Raw genomic sequence first — 12194 nt, 5'->3', positions numbered from 1 at the left:
GAGTAGGAGTAAAAGGGCCCTTTCCAGAATGACAGGCAGTGACTAGTGAGGTACTGCAAGGCTCAATGCTGGGACCCCAGCTATTTACAATATATATTAATGATTTGGACGATGGAATTGAAGGCAATATCTTCAAGTTTGCGGATGACACTACGCTGGGGGGCAGTGTTAGCTGTGAGGAGGATGTTAGGAGACTGCAAGGTGGCTTGGATAGGCTGGGTGAGTGGGCAAATGTTTGGCAGATGCAGTATAATGTGGATAAATGTGAGGTTATCCATTTTGGTGGCAAAAACGGGAAAGCAGACAATTATCTAAATGGTGGCCGATTGGGAAAGGGGGAGATGCAGCGAGACCTGGGTGTCATGGTACACCAGTCATTGAAGGTAGGCATGCAGGTGCAGCAGGCAGTAAAGAAAGCGAATGGTATGTTAGCTTTCATTGCAGAAAGGATTTGCGTATAGGAGCAGGGAGGTTCTACTGCAGTTGTACAGGGTCTTGGTGAGACCACACCTGGAATATTGCGTACAGTTTTGGTCTCCAAATCTGAGGAAGGACATTATTGCCATAGAGGGAGTGCAGAGACGGTTCACCAGACTGATTCCTGGGATGTCAGGATTGTCTTATGAAGAAAGACTGGATAGACTTGGGTTATACTCTCTAGAATTTAGGAGATTGAGAGGGGATCTTATGGAAACTTACAACATTCTTAAGGGGTTGGACAGGCTAGATGCAGGAAGATTGCTCCCGATGTTGGGGAAGTCCAGGACAAGGGTTCACAGCTTAAGGATAAGGGGAAAATCCTTTAAAACCGAGATGAGAAAAACATTTTTTCACACAGAGAGTTGTCAGTCTCTGGAACTCTCTGCCTCAGAGGGTAGTCGAGGCCAGTTCATTGGCTATATTTAAGATGGAGTTAGATGTGGCCCTTGTGGCTAAGGGGATCAGAGGGTATGGAGAGAAGGCAGGGACGGGATACTGAGTTGGATGATCAGCCATGATCATATTGAATGGCGGTGCAGGCTCGAAGGGCCGAATGGCCTACTCCTGCACCTAATTTCTATGTTTCTATGTTTCTATGGCAGATGCAGTAAAATGTGGAAACATGGAAGGTTATCCACTTTGGTGACAATAACAGGATAGTAGACTATTATCTGAATGGTGGCCGATTAGGAAAAGGGGAGATGCAACGGGACCTGGGTGTCATGGTACACCCGTCATTGAAATTCGGCCTGCAGGTGCAGCAGATAGTGAAGAAAACTAATGGCATGTCAGCATTAATAGCAAAAGGATTTGAGTCTAGGAGCAGGGAGATTCTACTGCAGCTGTACAGGGCCTTGGTGAGACCACATCTGGAGTGTTGCGTATAGTTTTGGTCTCCTAATCTGAGGTAGGACATTCTTGCCATAGTACCTGTACACAGAAGGTTCACCAGATTGATTCCAGGGATGTCAGGACTTTCATATGAAGTAATACTGGATAGACTCGGCTTGTAATCGCTAGAATTTAGAATATTGAGGGGGGTATTATAGAAACTTAAATCTCTAATCTCTGCTAATCTCTGCTGTGAGGTTCCACAAGGTTCCATCCTTGGCCCCATTCTTCTCTCCCTGTATATGCTCCACTTAGGCCAAGTCATTGACTGGCACTGCATTTCCTTCCATTGCTACGCAGACGATACACAACTTTATCTCCCCTTGAAACCCCAAACCAATCAAATCTGCGTAACCTTACCTGCTGCCTCGAGGATATAAATTGTTGGAGGGCACAGAACATCCTCCAACTAAACCAACAACTTCCTCCAACTAGGTCTGAGGTCATCCTTCTCGGCCCCTCGGACTCAATCAAAATGATAGTAGGCAGCCTTGGAAGCCTAACCCCACTACTCAAACCTCACGTCAAAAACCTCGGCGTGATATTTGACTCATCGCTGACATTTGACAAACAATTCAATGCCCTGGTAAAAGCTAGCTTCTTTCAGCTTCGGACGATAGCTAAAATAAAACAATTCCTCCACTTTGATGACCTCGAAAAGATCATCCACACATTTATCTCCTCCCGCCTGGATTACTGCAACTCTGTTTACAATGGCAACAGCCAATCTTCCCTGTCGCGCCTGCAACTAGTTCAATACGCCGCAGCGAGCCTCCTGACGGGCACCCGAAAAAGGGACCCATTCACCCCGATCCTGGCCTCTCCCCACTGGCTCCCTGTGCGGTTTCGTATACATTTCAAGACCCTGTTCTATGTCTACAAAGCCCTCAATGGGCTTGCCTCCTCCTACATTCAAAGTCTTCTCACCCACTGCTCCACCTCCCTCAGATCGGCCGATTTGGGGCTGCTGATTATCCCGCGGTTTAGGCATAAGCTTTGGGGTGACCGCGCCTTTGCGGTTGCAGCTCCTAGACTGTGGAACAGCATCCCCTTTCCCATCAGAACTGCCCCCTCCATCGACTCCATTAAATCAAGACTACAAACATATTACTGGCACTACAACATCTAGATTTCCTTAGCTGTGTTCTCATGGCATCGTTATATGCCACCTTTAGTCTCTGCATACTTGTCTTTCCATAGTTCGACCACAGGTGCGCAGTGTAGAGTGGTGTGTAGTATGCACATAATAAGTAGTGAGATAAAGATTGAAGAGGATGGAATTATAAAGAGAGGGGAAGGAATATCGATGGAAGGGAGGGGGTGGAGGTAGAGGAGATGAGTGTGTGGGAGTCTGTTTGAGCCATGAGGAAGAGCGATGGGAATTCGGGAATGTTCACGCTCGCTACATAACATTGGATAATTCAATGTTCATACCATTAGGTTGCAAGTACCAAAGCTGAATATGAAGTGGTGGTCTTTCAGTTTGCATGTAGACTCACTCTGGCAATGGAGCAGGTCCAGGAAAGAAAGGTCAGTGTGGAAACGGGAGTTACAATGGTCAACAACGGGGAGATCCGGCAGGTCTTGGCGGAACGAGGTTAAGTGTTCGACCTAAAGCTCGCTGTGTCTACGCTCGACCACACCGATGTAAAGGAGGCCATATCTGGAACACCGCATGCAACACATGAGATTAGAGGAGATGCCGGTGACCACCTGTCTCACCTGGAAGTGCTGCTGGAGTGTGAGGGAAAGGTATATGGACAGCTGTTACATCCCATGGTGGCTCACCGTTTTAACCGCACTTCGCAAGAAAGGCGTCGGAGAGAGAATTGAGGACGAGCAGGAGGAGAATTGGGGAAATGAAGAGACAGATACGGAGTACAACAATGGAAGGAAGAGATAGCGCAGAAGACGAAAGGGGAAGAGGTGGAGGGAGAGTCATCTATTAAATGTAGTGTGGGAAGATGGAGAGAGGGAAGAGTTCATAGCGAGTGGGTTGGTAAAAGGAAGAGAGGGAAGGGTCAGAGAGATACAGAGACACCGAGGGAGAGACGCAGTGCGAATGAGAGGGGGGGGGGGGGGGGGTAAGGGAAGGAAGGTTGACAGATATATGCCGGCGTAGAGAGGGAGAATACAAAGAGTAGTGGCGAGAGTGACTGTTCACAGAGAGGACAGCAGTAAGGAAGGAGGGAGAGAGGAATGGAGGAGGGAGAGGTGCTGCATCATTCGCCGTTTTATGTAGATTTAGAACAAATCTGAGACGGCAATGTTTCTGTTCTCTGAGTGTCGTGAGTCTCTGGGTTGTTCCTCCACAGAAGGTGGTGAATGCAGTTGATTTTATTATCGCAGAACAGTCAGATCCACTGAAGGCATATAGGGAATGAATGGATACCGGGGTCGCTGGGAGTGTGATGTTTAGGTTACAGTCAGTAAACCGCGATCATATTGAGTGGTGAATCAGAGTAGATGAGTGGAGGCGGGGGCAATTTAGTCCGAGGTGATGCGTTGAACTAATTCCTCAACCTGTGGACAAAGGTCGCCCAGACCAGTCCACCTGCAAACTGGGCACCAGAAGCCCTGAGCTGGTCCCTGGAATTTGGCATTGCCTTGCTGAGTGAAACGGATTGAAGGAAATCAGACAAACAACATGAGGAGGAGAGTTGGATCTGATGGAGTTAGAAACAATATCCCCTTTGCTGGAACAATGACGCCCGCCCGCTCCCAATGTCCATCCCTCAGTATCTATCGCCACAATTCCTAGACTTTGGAGTTTCTCAATCAATTCCCTGAATAAATCACAACCTGTCTGTCTGTCTGTCTCAGCAGGTATTTCACTCGGCTGATGTCATCTGTTTGTGAATCATTCCAAAATCTCTATTTTTGAACTCTGTTGAAACTTCACTGTCCCGGTGGAGACGGAAAATGGTATAAAATCTCCAGGAATGTTGTGTCTCAGCATTTCATTCCGAGACATTACCGGTAGCTCACGGGGACACGTCGCTGGGCTGAGAAAATGGGGCAGCATTACTGGGAATATTTGGCCGTGGAGACAATCTTGTACGCGATCATTGCTGCCGTTGGAATCCCTGGTAAGTGAGCAGAACAATTCAAGTTTTATTACTGTATCCGTGTGTTAACCTGATTCTCATCATGTTACAAGTTCCCAACTGATGATCGTTGTACAAGAATATGTGAAGAATATCAATCCTCTCAGTGAAATATTTGTGAATTAACGCTGCTGTGATTTGTCTTATTTTCAGACAGCTGAAACTAAGCCTCTTTTTCTCTCACTGCTGCCGGCCGGGAGCCACTAGAATGTTGTTCTTGCCTTCAGTTGTCCCAGTGCTCGGGATAAGCAGGCAGGCAGCTCTCCGGGACGGTGTGACTGGGAGAGAGGGGATCACATTGTGAAGTTCACTGCGTGTGAGTTATTGATCACAGTGAACAGCCGCTCCTGTGGACACTGTCTCACTGTGGAGTCTGTCTGTCACAGTCGGATTCCACCCACAGCCTGTTGGTCAATAATTGGATCCATCTCCTGGACCAGTGGCCGCGGATCTAGCGGTGTGTGTGTGTGTGTGTGTGTGTGTGTGTGTGTGTGCGTGCGGTGTGTGTGTGTGTGCGTGCGTGTGTGCGTGCGTGTGTGTGTTCGTGTGTGTGTGCGTGTGTGTACGTTGGTATTGTATTGTATTCAAATGTATTGTCATTGTCTCAATTAGAGACAACGAAATGAATTTCCCTTTACAGACAGTATATAAAAATAAATAATTAATAAATATTAAAACATATTAAAAAAATAAAATAGAATTTAAAAAAAGCACAAACACAGAAAGTCCACGACACAACACAACACAGTGGCACCAAGGTGAGGAAGGCACCATAGTCCAGCCAGCCTCCCTTCTGATCTTCCCAGATGTTCATCCGTGGTCGGGGCCTTCCGAGCACCCGCAGTCGCCGCCCCGGGTGGCCCGATGTTCAGGCCCTCACGCCGGGCTGGTGGAACGCCGACGCCGATCCCCGACGGTGAGCATCCTCCTCCTCAGCGGCCCGGACCTCCCGATCAGCCGCCTCCCGCAGCCGGAGTCTGCAGCTCCCGAGTCCGCAGGTCGAGCCGGGCAGAGTCGCAGGACCCCGCGTTGTTGATCAGCGCCGCCCGCGTTGGGAGCTCAGCAAACCGCAGCTCCAGGATGTCGGTGCAGCAGGTCCAGCACTCCGGGCTCCAGACGGCGACCCCCGGTAAGGCATCACCAGCCCCGCGATGTTTCAGCGCTGTCCCGCCGCTGCTGGAGCTCCGGTCGATCCCAGCAGGAAAGGCCGCGCCAATCCAGCGGCTGAAGGACGGTATTCCCCGCACCGTGCCCTCTTCCCCCACATAAAGACATTAAAAAAATCATAAAAAACACACATCAACATAACTAAAAAAACAAAAAGATACCCTGTTGGTCGGGGTGGGACTAGTGTAGACGGGGCATGTTGGTCGGGGTGGGATTAGTGTAGATGGGGCATGTTGGTCGGGGTGGGACTAGTGTAGATGGGGCATGTTGGTCAATGTGGGTCTAGTGTAGATGGGGCATGTTGGTCAATGTGGGTCTAGTGTAGATGGGGCATGTTGGTCAATGTGGGACTAGTGTAGATGGGGCATGTTGGTCGGGGTGGGACTAGTGTATATGGGGCATGTTGGTCGGGGTGGGACTAGTGTAGGTGGGGCATGTTGGTCGGGGTGGGACTAGTGTAGATGGGGCATGTTGGTCGGGGTGGGACTAGTGTAGATGGGGGATGTTGGTCGGGGTGGGACTAGTGTAGATGGGGCATGTTGGTCGGGGTGGGACTAGTGTAGATGGGGCATGTTGGTCGGGGTGGGACTAGTGTAGATGGGGCATGTTGGTCGGGGTGGGACTAGTGTAGATGGGGCATGTTGGTCAATGTGGGACTAGTGTAGATGGGGCATGTTGGTCAATGTGGGACTAGTGTAGATGGGGCATGTTGGTCAATGTGGGACTAGTGTAGATGGGGCATGTTGGTCAATGTGGGACTAGTGTAGATGGGGCATGTTGGTCAATGTGGGACTAGTGTAGATGGGGCATGTTGGTCAATGTGGGACTAGTGTAGATGGGGCATGTTGGTCAATGTGGGACTAGTGTAGATGGGGCATGTTGGTCTAGATGTGGGACTAGTGTAGATGGGGCATGTTGGTCGGGGTGGGACTAGTGTAGATGGGGCATGTTGGTGGTGGGACTAGTGTAGATGGGGCATGTTGGTCGGGGTGGGACTAGTGTAGATGGGGCATGTTGGTCAATGTGGGACTAGTGTAGATGGGGCATGTTGGTCGGGGTGGGACTAGTGTAGATGGGGCATGTTGGTCAATGTGATCTGGTCGGGGTGGGACTAGTGTAGATGGGGCATGTTTGTCAATGTGGGACTAGTGTAGACGGGGCATGTTGGTCTATGTGGGACTAGTGTAGATGGGGCATGTTGGTCAATGTGGGACTAGTGTAGATGGGGCATTGTATTGTATTGTATTCAAATTTATTGTCATTGTCTCAATTAGAGACAACAAAATGAATTTCCCTTTACAGTCAGTATCATAAAAATAAATAAATAATAAATATTAAAACATATTAAAAAAATAAAACAGAATTTAAAAAAAAGCACAAACACAGAAAGTCCACGACACAACACAACACAGTGGCACCAAGGTGAGGAAGGCACCATTGTCCAGCCAGCCTCCCCTCCGATCTTCCCAGATGTTCATCCGTGGTCGGGGCCTTCCGAGCACCCGCAGTCGCCGCCCCGGGTGGCCCGATGTTCAGGCCCTCACGCCGGGCCGGTGGAACGCCGACGCCGAACCCCGACGGTGAGCATCCTCCTCCTCAGCAGTCCGGACCTCCTGATCAGCCGCCTCCCGCTGCCGGAGTCTGCAGGTCCCCAGTCTGCAGGTCGAGCCGGGCAGAGTCGCAGGACCCCGCGTTGTTGATCAGCGCCGCCCGCGTTGGGAGCTCAGCAAACCGCAGCTCCAGGATGTCGGTGCAGCAGGTCCAGCACTCCAGGCTCCAGACGGCGACCCCCGGTAAGGCATCGCCAGATCCGCGATGTTTCAGCGCTGTTCCGCCGCTGCTGGAGCTCCGGTCGATCCCGGCAGGAAAGGCCGCGCCTATCCAGGTAGGTAGGCCGCTGTGGGGGGGGGGGGCGAGGGCGCGACTCGAATAATAGTCGCGTCCTCACCAGGAAGCGGCTGAAGGACGGTATCCCCCGCACCGTGCCCTCTTCCCCCACATAAAGACATTAAAAAAATCATAAAAAACACACATCAACATAACTAAAAAAACAAAAAGATACCCTGTTGGTCGGGGTGGGACTAGTGTAGACGGGGCATGTTGGTCTATGTGGGACTAGTGTAGATGGGGCATGTTGGTTGGGGTGGGACTAGTGTAGATGGGTCATGTTGGTCGGGGTGGGACTAGTGTAGATGGGGCATGTTGGTCAATGTGGGACTAGTGTAGATGTGGGACTAGTGTAGATGGGGCATGTTGGTCAATGTGGGACTAGTGTAGATATGTTGGTCGGGGTGGGACTAGTGTGGGGCATGTTGGTCAGGGTGGGACTAGTGTAGATGGGGCATGTTGGTCGGGGTGGGACTAGTGTAGATGGGGCATGTTGGTCAATGTGGGACTAGTGTAGATGGGGCATGTTGGTCAATGTGGGTCTAGTGTAGATGGGGCATGTTGGTCGATGTGGGACTAGTGTAGACGGGGCATGTTGGTCGGGGTGGGACTAGTGTAGATGGGGCATGTTGGTCAATGTGGGACTAGTGTAGACGGGGCATGTTGGTCGGGGTGGGACTAGTGTAGATGGGGCATGTTGGTCAATGTGGGACTAGTGTAGATGGGGCATGTTGGTCGGGGTGGGACTAGTGTAGATGGGGCATGTTGGTCAATGTGGGACTAGTGTAGACGGGGCATGTTGGTCAATGTGGGACTAGTGTAGACGGGGCATGTTGGTCAATGTGGGACTAGTGTAGACGGGGCATGTTGGTCGGGGTGGGACTAGTGTAGATGGGGCATGTTGGTCGGGGTGGGACTAGTGTAGATGGGGCATGTTGGTCAATGTGGGACTAGTGTAGATGGGGCATGTTGGTCAATGTGGGACTAGTGTAGACGGGGCATGTTGGTCAATGTGGGACTAGTGTAGATGGGGCATGTTGGTCGGGGTGGGACTAGTCAGCCACATAAACCCTCTCCTCCCTACACTGCCCCCCTAACTCTCCCCTAACTCTCCCCTACACTTCCCCCCTCACTCCCCGGTCCCTCAGGAGGAGGTGATAAACACTAAACGTGAGGAGTACATCAGATCAGCCACATAAACCAGGAGGTTGAAGCCGGTGAGAATGGCCACAGTCAACATGGAGTCCCAACTACAGATGATGCCACTACTACAGGATGAGGGCCTACGTGAGTGCCCGTACTGAGGGGAGAAGCAGTAGAGGGGCCAGAGGACGAGGGCAGAGGCGTAGAGGAGAGCACAGAGGAGGGCGTAGAGGCTTAGAGACTTGTGGAGGGGGGAAGAAGGTAACTAGTCATCTCCGTCACACAGAGAATGATGACAATGGCAGCCATGATGAAGCAGAGGCAGTAGACGGCCAGGCACCACTGCAAGGCCGGGTAGGCATCGTAGGCCGTGGCTGAGACAAAGGCGAAGATCACACAGGCCGAGAAGGCCTCGACCACCTTGAGCAGGCCGGGAATTGTGGCCATGTAGCCCACGGTCTCTCCGGGCTTCCCCTTACACAGAGAGACCTCAGCTGCGTAGGCCACAGTAGCCAAACAAGAGAAGACGGTAGCTGCCACGCCGTGGGAGTAGGCTTCGCCCCGGCGTAGGCCCGGCCCTGCTCCGCCCAGGAAGTAGAGCGGGTAGATGACGGAGGCCGACAGGCAGAGGAGGCCGTTCAAGGCCGCACAGGCCACGGGAGCGTTTCTCCACGACACAGGGATCCGGCCTGCGGTTCCCGACACCTTCCCGGGGGGGGAATAGAGGGGGTGGAGGAAGCGGGGGAGAGAGGGGAGAGAGGGGGGGAGAGAGAGGGGGGGGGGGGGGGGGAGAGAGGGGGGGGGGGGGGGGGGGGGGTTTCTTGTTTTTCGTGCTAAATTGTATGGGGGAGAGGGGGTTGGAGGAAGAGGGGGGGCAAGAGGGGAGATGGGGGGGTAGAAAAGAGGGGGGGAGATATCTATAGATAGGAGGATCAAGAGGGGAGAGGGGGGGGGAGAGAGGAGGGGAGGGGCAAGAGAGGAGAGAGAGGGGGGAGAGAGAGGGGAGGGGGAGAGAGGAGAGAGGGGAGAGAGAGAGAGGCAGTCAGTCAATTTGTCACATACACATACGAGATGTGCAGTGAAATGAAAGTGGCAATGCTCGCGGACTTTTGTGCAAAAGACAAACAACAAAACAACCAAACAAATTATAAACACAATCATAACACACATATTCTTTTACATAATAAATAATGGAAGGAAAAACGTTCTGTAGAGTTAGTCCCTGGTGAGATAGGCGTTTACAGTCCGAATTGCCTCTGGGAAGAAACTCCTTCTCAACCTCTCCGTTCTCACCGCATGGCAACGGAGGCGTTTGCCTGACCGTAGCAGCTGGAACAGTCCGTTGCAGGGGTGGAAGGGGTGTCCCATGATTTTGTTTGCTCTGGAGTTGCACCTCCTGTTGTATAGTTCCTGCAGGGGGGTGAGTGAAGTTCCCATAGTACGTTCGGCCGAACGCACTACTCTCCGCAGAGCCTTCTTTTCCTTGGCAGAGCAATTCCCAAACCAGATGGTAATGTTCCCGGACAAGATGCTTTCCACCGCCGCTGCGTAGAAGCACTGGAGGATCCTCGGAGACACTCTGAATTTCCTCAATTGCCTGAGGTGGTAAAGGCGCTGCCTTGCCTTACTCACGAGTGCTGAGGCGTGTGATGCCCATGTCATATCCTCGAAGATGTGGACTCCCAGATATTTAAAACGGTTCACCCTATCCACAGGATCCCCATTTATCCTCAATGGAGTGTACGTCCTCGGATGATGGGCCCTCCTAAAGTCCATGATCAGCTCCTTCGTTTTTTGATGTTCAAGAGGAGGCTGTTGTCCTGGCACCAGAGTTCTAGATCAGCCACCTCCTCCCGGTAGGCCTTCTCATCGTTGTCTGAGATCAGGCCCACCACCACAGTGTCATCAGCAAACTTAATTATTGAATTGGAGCTGAACCTAGCCACACAGTCATGTGTGTACAGGGAGTACAATAGGGGGCTGAGGACGCAACCCTGGGGCGATCCTGTGCTCAGGGTGAGGGACTCCGATGTATTCCCTCCCATCTTGACTACCTGGGGCCTGGCGGTGAGAAAGTCCAGGACCCAGGCAGATAGGGAGGTGTTGAACCCCAATTCCATTAGCTTCCAGGCCAGTCTGGTGGGGACTATCGTGTTGAAGGCTGAACTGTAGTCTATGAACAGCATCCACACGTAGCCCCCCTTCTGGCTGTCCAGATGGGAGAGAGCGGTGTGCAAGACCTGGGAGACCGCATTGTCCGTGGACCTGTTCGGACGGTATGCGAACTGCAACGGGTCCATGTTCCGAGGGAGGAAGGCGCAGATGTGATTCTTCACCAGCCTCTCAAAGCATTTCAAAGCAGTCACATCCTTGATTCCAGGAACATATCACAGAGCATTCAAACCTCTCCCGTCTCCCCTCTCCCCACAATGGAGACATGTTGTTGCTGGGACTCGAGGGGCCTGAGCTACAGGGAGAGGTCGGGGCAAAGGGCTGGGACTCTATTCCTTGGAGCGCAGGAGGATGAGGGAGGGGCAATCTTATAGAGGTGTACAAAATCACCATGGGAATAGATCGGGTAGACAGACGCACAGAGTCTCTTGCACAGCGTAGGGGAATCGAGGACCTGATGACACAGAAACATAGACAATAGGTGCAGGAGTAGAGGCCATTCGGCCCTTCGAGCCAGCACCGCCATTCAATGTGATCACGGCTGATCATCCCCAATCAGTTCCCCGTTCCTGCCTTCTCCCCATATCCCTTGATTCCGTTTGCCCCAAGAGCTAAATCTAACTCTCTCTTGAAAACATCAAGAGAATCACAGAGTGATACAGCGTGGAAACAGGCCTTTCGGCCCAACTTGTCCCACCCCGACCAACATGCCCCATCTACACTAGCCCCACCCCGACCAACATGCCCCATCTACACTAGTCCCACCCCGACCAACATGCCCCATCTACACTAGTCCCACCCCGACCAACATGCCCCATCTACACTAGTCCCACCCCGACCAACATGCCCCATCTACACTAGTCCCACCCCGACCAACATGCCCCAACTACACTAGTCCCACCCCGACCAACATGCCCCATCTACACTAGTCCCACCCCGACCAACATGCCCCATCTACACTAGTCCCACCCCGACCAACATGCCCCATCTACACTAGTCCCACCCCCGCCATCCTGCCCCATCTCCATTAGTCCCCCCCCGGCCAACCTGCCCCATCTACACTAGTCCCACCCCGACCAACATGCCCCATCTACACTAGTCCCACCCCGACCAACATGCCCCATCTACACTAGTCCCACCCCGACCAACATGTCCCATCTACACTAGTCCCACCCCGACCAACATGCCCCATCTACACTAGTCCCACCCCGACCAACATGCCCCGTCTACACTAGTCCCACCCCGACCAACATGCCCCGTCTACACTAGTCCCACCCCGACCAACATGCCCCGTCTACACTAGTCCCACCCCGACCAACATGCCCCGTCTACACTAGTCCCACCCCG

At 52.3% G+C, this 12194-nt stretch overlaps 1 pseudogene; it reads right to left on the bottom strand.

Annotated features, from left to right (window-relative positions):
* Positions 1-8676: 8676 nt before the first annotated feature.
* Positions 8677-12194, bottom strand: part of LOC129694997 (myeloid-associated differentiation marker homolog) — an 8866-nt pseudogene continuing 5348 nt past the window's right edge.

This window comes from Leucoraja erinacea, unplaced genomic scaffold (genome assembly GCF_028641065.1).
Source record: "Leucoraja erinacea ecotype New England unplaced genomic scaffold, Leri_hhj_1 Leri_897S, whole genome shotgun sequence".
NCBI lineage: Eukaryota > Metazoa > Chordata > Chondrichthyes > Rajiformes > Rajidae > Leucoraja > Leucoraja erinaceus.
Note: the sequence above shows the minus strand (reverse complement) of the source record. Positions and strands in the feature narration are given on the sequence as shown.